Source organism: Lineus longissimus, chromosome 10, assembly GCF_910592395.1.
Source record: "Lineus longissimus chromosome 10, tnLinLong1.2, whole genome shotgun sequence".
NCBI classification, from domain to species: Eukaryota; Metazoa; Nemertea; class Pilidiophora; order Heteronemertea; family Lineidae; genus Lineus; species Lineus longissimus.
Genome location: NC_088317.1, coordinates 6,295,125 through 6,313,556, shown reverse-complemented (window position 1 = coordinate 6,313,556; position 18,432 = coordinate 6,295,125). Strand labels below are relative to the sequence as shown.

General features: G+C 40.5%; 1 protein-coding gene across 2 annotated transcripts in view; it reads right to left on the bottom strand.

The window, feature by feature from the left end:
* The window catches only part of LOC135494239 (Na(+)/H(+) exchanger beta-like), a 333,142-nt gene that overhangs the window by 31,354 nt on the left and 283,356 nt on the right, over nt 1–18,432 (bottom strand). Inside the window, exon 1 of one of the 2 annotated variants that reach the window (XM_064782085.1) lies at nt 10,183–10,442. The exons of the other annotated variant lie outside the window; for it this stretch is intronic. The gene's annotated coding sequence lies outside the window, so the exon portion shown is untranslated. Of the gene's footprint in view, nt 1–10,182; nt 10,443–18,432 lie in introns of those variants that run through there. 2 annotated transcript variants of the gene reach the window in all.

Sequence of the window (18,432 nt, the reverse complement as noted above, 5' to 3'; positions counted from 1 at the left end):
CCCCCATCGAGAAAATAATTCAGAGTCATATATCCTTTGTCTCCGTCAGCGGGTACACCAGGGAATTGGTGTTAGTATCAATTTCTGGCATTGGTCTGATTATCGGAGTGGACAACAAAGAGAGACCAGTCGCTTTTGATCGTACATGTTCGGGACGCAACACCAGCTTTTTAGATAAGTCCCATTAACACGGTGCGGGTTTGATCCGGATCGAGACCTGTTCGGTTAAACAGCCACCGTGTAAGTGGGATTGTAACTAGCCCGAAAGCAAACCGACCCGAGACTCACCAAATAGCGCAGTCTCGGGTCTGTTATCAGGAGACTAGTAAAGGGACGCATGCTCTGTATGCAACATAAAATAACTCGTCGATGATTTCACAAAGTGTCCAGTCTGCAATTTTTCTTAGATTGAGAAAACAGGAGTTGTACTAGCCATGTCTACTTACACACCAATTATCATGGTGATATTCAAAGCCAATGTCAATTCCATATCTTTACCCTCTCTGCATGCATTTCGTGCCACTATACTCTTTCATATACTGTAATGCACAGGGTCATTCAAACTATACGGAATCATTGAGTGGAGTTTTCTCAAAATGTAAAATTTGCTGATTGGCCACTTCGTGAAATCATCGACGAACTGCCAGACACACTACCGCCACCAGACACGAATTGGAATGCTGGTGGCCTGATTCCTTAACTCTCGGGACTATCTGGGGGAAAATAGATAACAACACAGATGGTCACTTCAGACTGACGATTGGTGATGAATAGGTCATCATCATCATATAGTATGCAGGTCAAATACATATTACATTTTTTCATCGCTTTGTTGTATGTACGTGTTTGTTGTATTATTCAAAAAAACTAGTTTTGATTATTATTAATGGCGAACTGGCCTCTCTGATCTTAACATGTCATTGTGCCGCAAATACTTTTTTATATACCTAATCAAGATTAATTTTATCAACAGACTAATACGGTATGAATGGTAGCTCCTTAATGCCTTCTCCATTCATTAAAAAATGAAAATTTAACTGTGGATTTTACAATATTGAGTAAACACGCACTGAATACCTATGTCAACATTGCCGTCGTGTTTGACTGCCGGGTTCCACCGAATTTGCGTGCATGATAACTGCACTCCGACAATGTTGCTGTATTTACCTGAGATACAAGACAATACAATGAACACGGTGCTATTGGCCTTAGAGGGCGAACTTGGGCATTAGGTGTGTTGGTTATTCATTCAAAAACGGCTTCCAGCAGGAACGTAACTTCTCCACACAGGATAATTGAAAAATCATTGTACTGCAAAAAACAATGCACTAGAAGGGTGTGTAACCTTAAGCCTGACTGAAATTTGCAAGACTTCCTCACAACATTTGCGAAAATGATTATCAGATATCAGAATTAGCGTGATACTCAGTACGAGTGGCGGTGAATTAGCGTGATACTCAGTACGAGTGGCGGTGCATTGTGGAAAGTAGGCACATTATCCTCCTGTCTAGGTAAATCCCACGCCCAAGTTGTCCCCTTAATCATCGCAACAAATACAGAAGTCAGCTCATCATGCCCTGACCAGGGATGATACAGGGATGGATGGATGGCGCAGATGACAGGAGAATTGCTATGTACAATACATGTAGTCTTTTTTCTAAACTTCATGTAAACTATAATTGAAGATGGACTCTTTGTGGAGAAACCGGATGTGCGCAAACTGTGGAACTACAATGTAACAGTCTCGATCAACCTAATGAGTGTACATGTAATATATTGGTCTGAATTAATTGCAATTTTCTACCAATATTTTTAGCTAACTGCAATATTTTCAGTCATGTCATCTAGAATCCGATCAAGCGAAATAAATTGCAAAATGGTGTAACTTATTTATATAGGTCAGAAGAAAATTGATGGATACATTTTTTTTAGGTTTGGAGATTTGAACCCGCTCCCTAAACTTAGACCTTCGGTTGGGATGCAAACGTGCTAGCTACTAGTAATTTGTCACCGTGAGTCACTGATTTCCTTGGAGCGTGTGACGACGAAGAAACATGTTGGTAAATATTTTAGTAACTTGTTTCTATCTAATAATGTGCTTGTATATTATATATAGTACGTTCTTTTCCCATTTGGGTATCTTTAGGCTAGCTGCTACTATTGGGAACTTTAATATTGTCTATACAACAGATAATAGTAAAGATCTCGCTTCTCATCATGCCACCATGCATACATTTAGATGTTAGTGGTGCTTTATCTGCACATGGATGCAACATGATATACGATCGGGTCCACAGCCAACAATCACACTCAGCTAGAAATAATTGCAGTATGGGAATTACGGACTTGGTTGAGACGAAGTGGCAATATGAAGTGTTATACCACTAACGATCGTGGTAAAAGCATACGTCAGAACCCAATGGACCGCATTAGCTCCCGACTCGTATCCTCAATAAAAAGGTAGCATTTTAAGATAGCTTTGTTCTGCCATAATAGAACTAACAACTTTTACCTTTAGGAAACAGTGACCGTGCGCCGTATGAGGCATCATTATGAGGCATTTTCTCCCTAAGGACCAAAATAAAAGGACCATCCCAAGCTGTGGTTAGTATCTAATGGTTTGCTCAGACCTACTATTTTTATTTCAGATAATCTGACGTGCATAATCAGAGAAAATCGTAGAAATAATTAGCCGATGTTGCGAGTGAGTTTTATAAGTCAATTCCAAGGGAATTTTTCAAACACGATATCTTCCAAAACGCTCATGGTGAAGAAAAATCCTCTGTTGGTCTGACTTCGTCTGCCATTTTATTTCATCAAACAAGCGTTAAAATGCAGTCGTATAAAACATGTGAGCGGAGCTATGTGTCATGTTAAAAATAAAGCTGAGAGATCTTATTTCATATGGATATATTTATCTAATAGTGAATCGACGTTTGTTGAGTGAGGTAACAAATCAGCATTTTGTCCCGGATAAAGCGGTCAACAATTTACGCTCAACTTTTTGCACTATCTGATTTGATCAACACTTTTAGTCATGTCAATTATCGTATATCACAAAGGAATTATGCAATAAGTCTAGTCGTGTCATGAATTTCCAAAAAGCGATTAAACCGACAGGTGAATGCTTTACTGAAAACGTGTACATGACTTTTTTTTGCAAAAACCATTAAAGATAGACAAGGAGTAAAGGAATGTTCTTGTTTTTCTTAAGCATTAGTCTCTGGTTGCGTACTATTCTGTTAAAATCATGAATTCTCCTCGTCAATAGACATATATCATAATTAAGTTGCCGCGGAATTTTCTTGACACTTATTGCCTAGTTACGGTTGTAGCGCTTTATAGTGAAGACAAAAAAAAATTGGATTACTTCAGATTCAAACGCCGCTAAACACGATAAAAGCCATTCTGAACAAAATGGGACTCGACAAGATAACCTACCTGGAAATAAATCGGATCTAACCCCAGAGGTATTAAATTTTAGAACATTGGCACATTTTTCCTAGAATCACTCGCCCCTTATGTACACACGCGTACGTAGGTACGAAATTATAACCCTTCTGCTTAATTACGTACACAACAACGTAGTCAATTGATACAATGGTGTAGAATGCCAAAGTAAGCGTCGTCATGATACGGTATGACAAAACACAGTGAAACCGTTTCTGTACATTTCCAGTGTAGTTTACTGCATCCACTAACCAATAAGATCCCAAGCCCGACAATACCCGATTTCTACTCCCGCCTCGAAACAGTCTAAACAGCCGAACACAATAGTAGGCCTTTCGCAGCCATAAAAGGGGTGGTGTATCTTCTCTTCGTTTCTTCCAATGTGACCCGTCACAGCAAAAGCAGGCGCATGTCGCTCTGAGCTTGGCAGGTTGAGACGGACTGTTTATTCATTTCTCTATTGTCTGCCTATTGTGAAATACGAGCACATCAATTTCTTCCATTATCTCCTGGTGTCATTTAGGCTCATCTTCTGTGCGACATGCGCCTGGTTTTGCTGTGATGGGTCACCAATGGTCTTTAATTGTAATATGAAAAGTTCCGCTGTAGAGTCATGACTATTCATGATGATTACGTTGTTAACCCTTGAACAGATATCCCACCCCTTTTATGGCAGCGAAAGGCCTACTATTGTGTTCGGCTGTTTAGACTCTACCCATCGATCGAGGCGGTGGTACAAATCGGGTATTGACGGGCTTGGGGTCTAAACGGTAAGTGGACCCAGTATATAGTCACCTAATTAACTCTCTCATACTATTATACAAGAACGTCTCATATTTTCAAAACGGAGTGACATCGGCGAATAAATATGTGCAAATTATCATTCAATTGGAATTGCCTGCGCGTACTGAAGGAACGGTCCCACAGCAAATCATTTTAATCTAGAACTGGAGATTTACATGAAGAAATCATGCAATGAGTTTCTAGTTTATATTCTGCTAAAGGCACGTACAGCAGAAGAACTGAGTTTAATCAAAACGACTCATAAAAAAGCTTTCACTTCGATCTGAACTCTTCACTCATGCAGGACAATTAAAGGCTCATCACACACGCTAAGAATGGGCTGTTGAAAGATAAATATGTTTAATAGTCCTGACGTGAACAATGTTAATCAGATTGACTGAGAGAGATATAAGGTACTTGACTTCCTTAACTTAATGTTACATGTTGCGATGGCGTTGTGTTAAGACTCCTGACATAGATGTCGTGGGTTCGAATCCCGACTGTGATGCCATACTGCCTTAAGAAGAAATCGATTTTACATTCATTCTTCTGGCTTGGCTCCGCAGGCTCGAGAGTGCAAGTTCATTTAACTGTTGTCCCACTCATGATAATAATATTTTTAAAAGCTTCATAGTAGAGCAATTTGATAATAGACATTCCAGCTCAATAAATATTGACTTTTTTTTCAAGTCTCTACACAACAGCATTGTTAATATGCAAATATTCAATGTGTATTTGAATAATTCTCAAATTCCATTTTCGATTTTTGAAAGATGGACCAAGCCTAAATTTGAACACTTTTGCAATCTCTCATATTAACGGTCGATATGCGAAAGTCGGCTATTAACAAAATTATAAATATGCCCTGCGGACGCTCATCGCTGCCTCTTCAACCAATAATATAATAACCATCAAATTACCCCAGCCATTGGCTCGTTATGTCATGCGAATTTATCTGTTGCTACTTTTAATTGGAAAATAACCCAAACATTACAACTAATCAAATGCGACAAGACAAAGGGGTATCTGAAAATGGGAAGGTAGGCGCGTATCGAATGTATTCGGATCAATTTTCATGAGCAATGTAATGAAATAAAACAGAGTCAACTCCTCGATTTCGCCTTTAGAAGCTATCTGGGCTTACCAAGCAGTTTCCATGCCGATCCACCGTCGTAATTTTTTGTGCGTTTCTCAATCCTACACCGCCGATAAACTCCCCCCCCCCTGATCGGCCGTCAGAAGGGCTGTTACTTTATCGGTAGACTCCCTGCATTCCATTCCTTTCCCACGCGTCCATGTCGTGACAACACTAACATTACACTCACTAGTGGTTGTCGCACGAGACACGCACTGAAAGTCATCATAATAGAAAACCAGGTGTTCAATAGTTCTGTGCATGTTGTTTAGAATAAGGGTAACCTGATCCTGAGGTTGGCAATTCAGGCCGTCATTCAATTACTTGTGTCGAGCAATTTCATTGGCCACCCGTTTATGTGTGTGCGTCTGAGAGATTTCCCGCCCTATTGTGTCGGCGGTGAAAGGAGAAGACTTTAGGACTTCACCGCCGATAACTCGGCATGAGCAGTTTCAGAATTATGCCTAAAATCAAAGAAAGCATAACATGCAGTGTCATTTTTCTACAGAAAGATATATTTCATTTGAAGCTTTCTCTGAATTTCTTCTAACCGTCAAATATTCGAGACGCTTTATATAAGGCATTGGTGAAAACTTCTGAAAAAAAACGATTTTAATTTGGCAAAATACATGTAAAAACTGTCTTTCAGTTTTTCGAAATTTGTTTAATGTTTTTTTATTTTCCCAATCTAGATTATTTGCGAAATCTGCAGAAAATAAAACACGCGCAAAAAAAATTAGCAGTTTACAACATTTCTTTTTCTCCAATCCTATGTCTATTTATTTACTTCATAAGTCAATAATGTAAATCAGGTAAATATTAACAAAACTGACAGCTGTATTCAATGAATAGTCCGCACGTTGTCTAAGAGAATCTATGACCATGATGACATGAGGGAAGGTCAGAGAGCCCCCCCCCCCCCCGTCAAGTTCTGCCTGCCCAAAGGGACAACAACATTAATTAAATGCATTGTATGGTTTTAATTCAAAATATTTACTCCAGACCTGATAAAAATCAATACCTCGATCAGACACTATTGTGTGATGTGGCTGCTGTGTAGGAACCGTCTGTGATATTGTTTAGGGATCATGTAAAACAAGAACACAATGACAACATTTCAGAAAACAACTGAAGTAGTTTATGATTGAGGGGGTGGGGTGTATGGGCACGGGGGACTTTCCCTTCAAATATCTTAAATTTCTGGAACGGGTGCCATTTTTACAAAAGTTGTCAACGTGCAATAATATTAGAACTGATGACCAGGTCACTTCCAGTACAGTTTATATCAACCATAAACAAATGTGTCCCACCTACATGTGGCCATGTATCACACTGTGTCGGCAATGTTAACTTGGTTGATGGGAGCATATATAAAAGGCCTGTTCTATGGGTGCAATAGGCCTATGTGTAACCGGATTGATAGCGTCGACACAGTTTGCATATCACAACTACTATATATGCCGAAAGATTCATGCTCCAAAACATGCAACTGACCTCAAGTTCCATGTGGTCCGATGGACTTTTCTGAAGGTTTCTGAAATACGACAGTGTTGTTTTCGTTCTGCGCGTTTATCGCTGATCGTCAGGTTTATCGACAAAATTCAGGGGCATAGACCATGATGTGCACAGTACTTCGTCCCCTTGGGTGAATACCAACATACTGTACTTGAGTTTGTGGTTGTCAAGATAACATGTATGGTGACTTCGACCCATACATTGCATGTTCCTAGGACCAGGGCAATACACTATGAGGAAATCAATAACAGTTAAAAAGTAGGCTGTAAAGTAACAGTAAATCACGAGTGTGCCATGATATATAAAAAAATTGTTAGACCATCATCCATCAAAGTATTTAGACAGCATTTCTGCTCCTATATGCATCATATTGACATGTGCACTGATGCATAGTTAAAACGGTGACTATTTTATATCTATCATATTCTGGACAAAAATGGACTGCAATTGTTATCACAGCTATATATAAAGACCGATAGATCTCATTAAACATTCTACATTCCCGAAAAGTATTTCAGCAGCAAAAATTTATGCAATAAAGATGCAAGGGTGCATGAAAGCAAAATAATCCAGAATTATATCCTTTTATTTTGACTGACTTCTCGCTATAAACATGGAATAAATATTCACGTTAGTTGCATTTAAAAGGGTTACAATCACTAGAGCAGACTCGAAGATTTTCAGGAAATTGCGACCGATATATTTTGTTCGAGCGTTCTTGCTGCGTACATTCGTGTGTATCGCACATGCAATACACGTGCAATATGGACGCCGATACTAGCAGAAATAATATGCTTGTATATCATGTCTGTTTTTTGGAGAATGTTCACAGGCGGCCGAGACCCAGATTTCCAAGTGAGTATTGATCTGACAGTTAACCCTAACTCTATCAAACAGCACTACTACACCGTCGGGGGCAGAGTGATGCACACCATCAAATCATACTAAGACAACATGCTGCGATTATTTCTGATAACTCGTCAGCAAACAATCGAAAATGACATTTGTCTATTCAGATATGCAGTTTATGGCCGGCAATTACGGCATGGGATTGTCCTGATTGGCTTAATTAACAACAAAAATAGTACAATTGGAAAATACATGTAGTACTTGCGGCCCGACTTATCAGGACACCAAGATTGCGTGGTAAGGGTTAGCGGGGTTAGCACTAAGAACACATTACATAACGCATGTCCACATGATGTTGGAATGACATGTCGATCAATTAAGCGCCTCCTCTATGAGGTTTGTCATATTGGCAATGTAGAATATGCAGCCTACAAGATTCACCGTTCCGTGCCTTTTCCCTGTTGGTTTATACAAGGATGTTAAAAATTGCCAAATTATACTCGTTAGATTACAAGATAACATTCAATGCGAAAAAAAGTAAATTTATTGTGTTTGCCAAAGGTTTAGATATCGTAATAGACTATATAATGTTTGTCGGAAATAGGTTATATGCAGTGGAATCGGAGGTCCACCTCGGATTTCTGTTAGGTCCAGATGTACAGCGTAGAAGAGTTGACCTTGGTATTAATGAACTATATAAAAAGACTAATATGGTAATGGCGTACTTCGGTCATGCAAATGCAGACATTCGATATGCTCTCTTTAAGAGTTTTGCTACCTGTCTATATGGTTTTCAGTTCTGGGACACAACATCTCATTACATTGAAAATGTATATACAGCATGGAGGAAATGTGTAAGAAAGATTATGTGTATACCGAGTAGGACTCATAATCAGTTAATTCCGCTTATAATCAGTGATTGTGATATGGAGACACTTTTGGAAAGGAGGACATTGAGATACATCGAACATATATTCAAATCAGATAACATTTACTTAATGTTATGTAAGAACTTGTTACTGGAGGGAAGCGCGTCGTACCTGAGTAAAAACTTTATCAAAATCAGTCGGAAATATGGTTTTTGTAAATATGACGCTGTCCGCATAAATTACTCATATTCAATTGTAAATGGAGTTGATGAGAACACTGAATTATTTAGAATCGCACAGCAAATCAGAGAGTTACTAAAATTGAGGGATTCCGGTCATTGTCTCCTATCAAAGGAAGAGTTAGGACAAATTACAGACTTCCTTTGCACTATTTAATAATACATAAGATACGTTTTTGTAATGCACTTAAGGTTCAAAGACAAGTTAATCTGCACTATGCACAACAATCTGTACTAGTTTTGTACGAATAAACATATATATATACTCAGCTAAAATACCGGCCTGTGATATCACTTTGAATATATGTGCTGCTTTTAAATACCAACTATTAAAATTCGTTCAGAAATTTGAAAATATAATCTGAGTTTCGATGTGATGAATATTGTGTAAATATACGCATTGAATATAACTTTAAACAACGTCGTTGTGTAGACTGATATACAAATACTATAAAAGCCAAGTTTCTCGTGTGCATAAAATGACTACACCAAAGCAATGTTTATTTATTTACACCTGCAACAAGAAAATAAAATGCACACGAAGGGCGTTTATTACAACAGCATGTTGGCATTTCACTGATCGAGGCAATGCCTATTTCCGAAATGAAAAGGACACGCTTTCTGCATTGGCAATAAGCATGAAACAAGTTGTACATCGGAACTGCCAGGTGAACGTCTTGTGATCAATCCGATATATCGTATTCCTGTTTGAGGATTCACGAAATATGTGAGACATTTAGATTTATCGGCTGTGATGAGAGAAGACCATTGCATAGTTCACATGTGCCCCGCTCAGTAACTAGACACGCCAGCGCGAAGAAAATGGACTCGAATTGTGTTTTTGGTAGAAATTTATATCCAGTATGTATTTACGTATTAGGAAGTTCTAGAAGTGAGTTATAATTTTTTGAAAGAACGAACCTGATCGATTTAGAGCTACCTGTCAACTAGCTGCTAGTAGTGAATTCCTATCGAAATAACATGGATAAAGCGACGTTACCGAGTGCTATACCCAGGTAAACCGGTGTAACATCTGTGGTTGTTTCCCATGTGTCAGTGTTTCCAAACAATAGGCAGCTAGAGAGACCATGACTTTTCAATAGGGGGGATACACAGAAAAACTTGTCAATCTATTTTCGAGCGTTCCCAAACAATGAGGGGAAACACTCAAAAACAGAAACACTCAAAAACATTACACCGGCCGCCTAATGGGTCGAAGACATTTTAAAATATAAAGGGTGAAGTTAAATTAGGTAAGGTGTGCTTGAAAAGAACTTTTCAATATTCATAATAAGCATGATAAGTCTAAACAAAGAATACAGACGATAACCCTGCCACTTACCGTGTTGGTGTTTGTACATTGTTATCCATGTTATAGGCCTATGGTGTCTTCATAAATTCGATCCAAATGTAATTTCTGGATCATTGCACATCACACATATGAATGACTGGCAGTTCTATATCAATATCCAGTCCAAAAGACCATTGCTTTGTAGATTGCTTTCCTTTATCAGCATAATCTGGTGAGATATGCCTCCTGGTGGTACGACGTCAGTTGACGAGACTACTGGCGTTAAACCAAGTGAAGCTATTGACACAACGGTCTTGTCCGCCCCTTCACATCACGACTAATGCATACAGCGCACAACTCTGTAGAAACTCCATCTGGCGCTTGTAGGACACGATGACATGTTTGGTATTGATTGCAGCAAATACACCATTATTGTACTGGTACTTCTCAATGTAGAATTGTCACTTGGTATTGATTGTGGTGGTACAGGTCGGCGGAGACATGTGAGAGACATGAAACAGGTGGGAGGATGCCGTCAGCAGGGCCTACCTCTTGCCACACGTCGAAACAGAGGAATCAAAGGAAGGAACGGAAAAAGAGGACACGGCGCACAATCTGCAGTCGATATATTGGCATAGAAGCGGGGATAATCCTCAGGCCATTCCAACAGGTGGCCTAAGTGAGGGACCTCTGTGTTGGAAAAAAGCATTTGGCCTGAGCTGCCAATTGAGAATCAAATACAGGTATCTCGCAATTGGTTCAAAATAAGGTGTTACCTAGCTGATCGGACATGCCTCCATGGGTACTGCAGGAACAAGCGCTGTTTTACACGGTCTTATTTTGTTGTGGACAGCAATACGACTGGGAATTAACAGTATTATGTACTTTTAGTACACGTATTACTGCTGAGTGGAAAAAAACAGTTTCGGTCCTTTTTCTCGATCAGTAGATATCAGGCGTAATACGATAAATATCAATAGGTTTTCGTTTCTCGAAACTTGTAGCAAGCAAAAAACCGCTCGGGTCGAAGGCTAAATCTGCCCAGATATTCACAGATATAATGACCTCACTTCGCGCATAGGGAGTCTTATACTCGGAGAGTTTCGGCCCAGATATTACTGGAAGAAATTTGCCGTCACATGTTAATGGGATCCCAACTAAGTACCACAGGTTCGCCTTGTCATTTGCCATTAATATAATGCGGTGTCCTATATTGTCGAAGACCATTGCGCCAAACATAACCCACTTCGATATCGCTCTCCGTGTCACCTTTCTGTAGCCATCTGCTCGTCTGATCTGGTAAACTTCTAGATAGGATGAGTAGATCATCATATAGATATCGCCAGTAGACGGATCATCACACGTGTTGAATTTCAAGTTGTAACGAGGGTGCCACTGGCCGACGACCCAGCGCCTCGTTTTAAGGTTTAGATAACCATTATTGCCGACGCCACTGTACGGATAATGAAAGAATGAAAAACCCCAGCCTTTACTCTCAGGCCATTTGAAATGAAGTACGACCTGCCCCTGATCTTTGGCTTCGATATCTTCAAACACGGTCAATATGAAACTCTCCTGCTCATTCTTCTTACAAGGGGCAAGTGAGCAAATTTTAGGAACTTTCGCGTACAAGTTTCCATTATTTCTAAAGACCAACCATTCCTTCGTGTCCATGTCTAAACCAGTGATAAGTTTTCCACGAAAAGACATTACGTCGTTTTTGTTATACCGAGAAAATAGGTGCTTAACAACATAGCGGGACCAATCAGGCTCAGTCTTCACATATCCGACGGCAAATAATCGTAGCTTTGTTTTATCAAACATTTCCACCAGAGCAATTGTTTTATTATATCTGAAAAAGGCCAGGTAATTGTACTGCCATTTTCCAGTCGTTTTTGGTATAATGTGCGGTAGACGCTGAATGAGTTTCAGATGTCCTCGCTTCTCCAGAACAAGTTTCTTTTTCTTCCGCGATGCTGGTAAAATAGTGAATAATATACTGGATCCACTCAGCAATAAGATCCCAAGCCCGAAGATACCCGATTTGTATCACCGCCTCGATGGGTAGAGTCGAAACAGCCGAACACAATAGTAGGCCTTTCGCAGCCATAAAATGGGTGGGATATATATTCAAGGGTTAACAACGTAATCGTCATGAATAGTCATGACTCTACAGCGGAACTTTTCATATTGCAATTAAAGACCAATTGGAAGAAACGAAGATAAGATATACCTCCCCTTGTATGGCTTCAAAAGGCCTACTATTATGTCCGGTTGTTTAGGCTCTACCCATCGAGGCGGTAGTAGAAATCGGGTATTGTCGGGCTTAAGATCTTATTGGGGAGTGGACCCAGTAATCTTAAAAAGCCAGATCAAATAACAACACTTTTTTTACGAAGTCCCCTATCTAGATTATGTGCCAAGCATGGCCCGGAAGTTCGGATACCATGCAGCCCGTAATGGCATCAAAAGTATAGGCCTAGATCTTAACTAAAAGTGACAGGTATTTGGTGATTTAGATTTACGGAAGTTATTTAAAATCAAAAGCAAAGCAACTTTTTTCGTCACCTGGTACATGTCAAAATTTTATTAACTCGTTTTTTAACAACCGATTAAGAAGATTGACAGTTTAAGTCCAATTAACCTTGAATGTTGATTTGAATCGGGGTAGCCTCGTTTCCGACATCACAACTGCGCATAATTATAATTATTATCGGAATAATCCCGTATGCATATCGAGAGGTTGATGATGGGACAGGCCTGGGCAATAATCTCGATAAAGTTCCTGTAAAAAGATGTTTGGGCCTACATTTTACATTTTCTCGGGCGGTGAAAATGAACCTTCTCATTTCCTGTTTATAAGTCCGTCGAAGATCAGCAAGCTAGACTCTGCTTGCTGAACATGTGGACGATAGGACCTGCAACAAAGTTTCATTCAGAAACTTTCGTATGACCTGATGATGCATCAAATGCTTTCTAACCGTTTGCCAATTTTTTATATTCGCCACGGTTACAAACAGTGTACATGTATAAAAAAAACTGAAGAAAGATCTTAACTCAGAATTTCAAAAGACTCTTATCGAGATTGAAACGCTTGGGGTGGTTGGGGACGACGACGGGAGGTGTGATTGAGAGGTGATCCTTCAAATATCCCGGTGGAATTTACAGTCATGCCAGTGCGTATGTGACACACCAGCTGAAAACACGCGCACAGCAAAATTATGATCGGATTTTGTTTATAATTCTGCAAAGATTAATCAATGGATCACAAAATTACGTTCATGCAGAGTCATTCAATTAAACTCTGGTTCATGTATCTGCTGTCAGTTGTTGAATGGTTTCGTCTGGATCGGGCATAAGGTTAACACTCGTTGTGTCATTTCACAACACAGCGGGCATTAACCCTTGACTGATCTACAGATGATTTGTTTGGTCGCCATTTGTTCCAAATTAATGACGTCTAATTAACCACTACATGTATCATGATGAAATAGCTGAGTAGATCTACGGTCATTATGCCTTCTACCAATTAACTTTTTCCCTTTAGTTTCCTTTACACTGTGCAAAATGGAAAAAGTAAAACGGGAGAAGTCTAAATGGGACAACTTCGGCACAGCCGTTATTGGTCTACTCGACAGATTTTCCTTAAATCCCTTGCGCCTTAACGCAGTCATAAACATGGCCACGGCACTGTCCTTTGCCTAACCCGCACGGATGTATCAAGGACCCTGTCGACCTGACCATGTTCAGCCACTAACCAATCCCACACTGGATATATTCCTTTAATGGAACGGGGCAATTCCAATTTTACTGTAGGTTCTTGTTTCCAATTGTTGAGTCGACCTTGGAAAATCTGGCTCATCCAACAATATGTTTTCTTTTTTATCCCCATCGACGACATGATCTCTCAGCGCAATTGTCCCGTTCCGGCCTTACGGTTTGTCAACAGTGTCGAGTGTAACATACATGTGTATTCCATTACTAACAGTGGATAATCTACAACGCTATATGTGCATACTGGAACAGTCTTTTATTTTGTACGGCGGTAGGCATGTTGGTCAATGTCAACCAAAAAAAGGAACCAAGTACTATGATAATTTACCTACCGAAAAAAACGGAGGTTCGGTGTCAAGCTAATAATAGCTCTATAGCTCGTCTACAGAGCTTTTGTTGTGCGACAAACAATACTGGGATCGACTGAACCGTGCTGCCATCTTAATCCCTGGCGTCAAACCGAGTGACCTGAGCGATCCATCCGCCCAATTGATTAACTGCCAACGTTTGCATTCAAGCCAACGCCGAGATGTTCGTCTAATCACAAGTTGGCAGTTGTTAATCAACGGCCAACGTTTGCGTTCTAGCCAACACCGGGATGTTCGTCTAATCACAAGTTGGCAGTTGGTAACTGTGCATTAAGACGGCCAATAGATGGCAATGAACAGGTGACCAACTGTCGACTTATGATCAGGGATATCTGGGTTCTGATACCAAGGCTTCGAGGTACAATTTGATACTAGATTCCTGCTCGACCTGAAATAATATTTATAGATGGCGTCGTTCCATGACTGCCAAAACTGGCCACCAGTTTCCCTCGCCTACTTGCGCCTATGATTCTTCAAGTTGATCACATGTTCTTGGAGCGGCATACGGGATGGTAAAAATACATCTGTCATCGTTATCGATCCATCGCGAATTATTTCCTTTATATACAAACTACGAATTCAACGTACAAGTGTACGTTGACTTGGCTGCATATTGACTCGTTGAGGGCACTCATCCACGCGGATGACTTCAACAAGAGGCAATCCCAGAATAAGGTGTTGGCTGGCCTCCGGGGGAGGGCTTTCTAATTTTGAATACATATTGCACGTTGTATCTTGGATGGGGAGTTGTTAGACTTATCAGGGTTATAACTTCATGTTTTTTATGTAACTTTTCTCAATTTTGATGATATGTAATGTTTCATGTATAATTATGTTATCTTCTATCAAGTAGGTTTTCAATAAATAGGGAAATAAATAAAAATTGCCTGTAGGCTGCGGGTCGATTGTGTCCGATCGACCTATAATTGGTTGACGTGTGCTGTTTATTTCACTCGCCTGTGATGACATGGTATGATGAAAGTCTATGTTGGAAGAGCGAATAAGCTTCGATCTGGTTGGATTGGAGCAGGATTGGTTATACTTGCCTACGCTATCCTGTTCATGAACGAACAAAACAAAGCAGGTACATGTTAAGCCGAAGCGCTCAGACATAATAATGGCAACCAATCATGTACACGTCTCTGGCACACGAAGTCACGCAAGCACGTCCCAAACAAATGACTGAAATGACGACAAACCGCTGTAAGCCTATAACGGCGAATTCCTAAAAAGTATGAATAATGATCTAATCACCACTTCAATTACACGGTTCATGGTAAAAAACCCATTAATCTCAAGACGCCAGATGTGTGTCTGAAGCAGTTTTATTGTACCCAAAAATGATCTTTGTTTTCACTACATCTAGTCCAAAGAAAATGGATGAATTTTCACCTTTGACGGTAACTTAAGAGTGTTTCAGCCACGTCACCCAAATCATTTTTACCTAGATGGTGGCCGCCAGCAATACCCTTAACCGATGATCTTCCATTATGGCACTTACCTTTACCACGCTAATACGGCATCCATCTGGCAAATAAATCCGATTCCTTTGACAGTGATAGATATCTGGTACTGAGTGCAAACAACAATGCTTCTTCTTCATATCAAACATGAAGGACACCGATCTCCTTGACAGGCAGAGCAACCCGCAAACTATCCTTGACTTGACTTGCAGTGGCTTATCGTAGAGGTCGCGGTCATAAGATTTAACCCCCGCATCGAAAAACTCCATCGCGTTCTCGTTAGGACTTTCTGCTTTCAGCTCGCAGGGGAGTTTGATCTCACCGAGCCAATTGGTTGTTATGCATTCGATCATTTTTGGGTTTTTTCCGTGAAATTACGAGTAATTATTTTTCTCCTGTACCATTATGACATGTGGATATTGTTGATCGAATTGGATCATGATGCAGTACCATTCTGACTAATAAAGGATCATCGGCCTGTAAGACGAACATTTCTGGCCTTTCATGGAAGCACTTGAGCATATGCGTACGAACGCAATAGTCGACAGCCAATTTCACTCACACATAAGTATCTGTGAAGGCATCCTGAAAAAAGGAAATGGTGTATACTACAATATAATAATACAATAAGGCAGATGAAATTGAAGAAATGATCACCTGTAGTCATTATGGCCTGTGGTGGTGATAAAGAAGTGAATGAAATACTTTTCTCTACATGCCGATCCAACGTCGTTGTGCGTATATCCATCCTTCACCACCGATAATTCCCTCCTGATCGGCCGTCAGAAGAGCTCAAGGAGGATACCGCGGTGACGTCACATCACGTGATCCCGACCCATATTAGTGATCGCTATGGCCAATCAGATTCAGTCTACTGACAGCACCAGCACTGAACACATCTCCACGTCTCACTGTCTGTGCGCTCCTGTACACAAAAACACCGATAGACATGAAATATTGCAATACCAAGTATGGATTCTTCCTGTGTAAAATAAAATTTACAGAGCAGATTAACTTCCACGAATAAAAAAGACGTTTGGCGTGGCCAAAGTGCGGAAATAATGTCTCCGCTAAAATACACTACGAAATACACTAGGCAATGCACTACGCAATATACAGTAGAGATGCAGTTGAGTTTGTTATTGTTTTGACTTAGAAGCCCGCCCATATCATAATATATTCATGTATTCATGAAGTATGAACTCATTTCTGTCCCATACAACTCTAAGAACAGTCAATTTCTCCTTAAATCATCACCGAAACCGCGATATCCGCAGGAAGATTTCGTTCTAGTGTCCGAAAATGCATGATCTTACAGGGGCGCTAACTCGACAAATAGAGGGGGTCTATGGGGATCTATGCGAGTTTTAGGTATAACAGGTCTCGAACTTGTAAAATCTGTAAACATGCCTCCAAATCCCATTATGATAATGAAGAGATTGCCCCATATCTGGGAGACTGTTTTGAAACCATCGTTAATAAAGCGTATGTGTTTACTTTGGCCTATGAGAATATTACAAGACAGGTGTTCTCTAAATCATTCCAAATCTGGGAATAATGGCAAATTTCTCTTCAGCCGGTGTGGAGTTGGCGTGTGTCATCTGTTTTGGTATGATGATCACGATATTGAAAGCAAACAAAAAGGCTTGTGGTGACACTGCCTGATTAAGCGCTGCAAATACTTTGTTAACCTAAATTTCTGGCCTGACTGCCCCGACTGCCAACGAAATGAGGCTGACAATAACAGATCGATGGATCGAAGTGGCCAAGATTTCATTATCTTACTTTGCCTTATCGTCGCGCATCTTGTTGATCCAAGAGCCTTAGAATCATGTACATAGGCTATTTCAGCAGGAAGGCTGCCGTCGTCTATTGCATCATCATCTAATATACTACATCAGCTGAACAGTAATCAATAGCCGCGTCGATTTCATTCAAACTTTTGCATTGTCTTCATTGACAAATGCCTCATTCATTACAAAGCCATTGTTGCAAAAAAGAACCACATGTTTTTTCCAATTGTTGAATGGTATTCAGTCCGTACAAGTCATTGTTTGGTGGGCCATGGTTTTCATTAGTGAGGTTTTGCAACCACCACGTTAGGCCCTACGACGACGTTTATCTATTGTGTGAGTTCACCCGAACAATAGACAAACGTCGTCGTAGGGCCTGACCGGGTGGTTGCAAAACCTCACTATTACAGAACCACGTGTGCCTTGTTTATGAGGGAGTTTTGATATACTCGCACGCCTATCGTCCACTGTAGTAAGCGAGTGTATGTGTACATTAGAGGTAAGCCCACGACGGGAGTAAGTTTCTTTAGGCCATGACTTGATTGACCAGCAGCGCCATTGGCAATAGTGACTCTTGCTATTCACATTCAAATACTGGCGTAAAAATTACCCCATTACGGGCCTAGATATGTGTAAAGATCTGGCTAGAAGCTATGCGTGCGAAACTCCAGTCGAGTATTACAATTGCACTGGCACGCTGACACTGGCACGCTGGCACTGGCACGCTGGCACTGGCACTGGCACTGGCACTGGTACTGGCACTGGCACTGGCACTGGCACTGGCACTGGCACTGGCACTGGCACTGGCACTGGCACTGGCACTGGCACTGGCACTGGCACTGGCACTGGCACTGGCACTGGCACTGGCACTGGCACTGGCACTGGCACTGGCACTGGCACTGG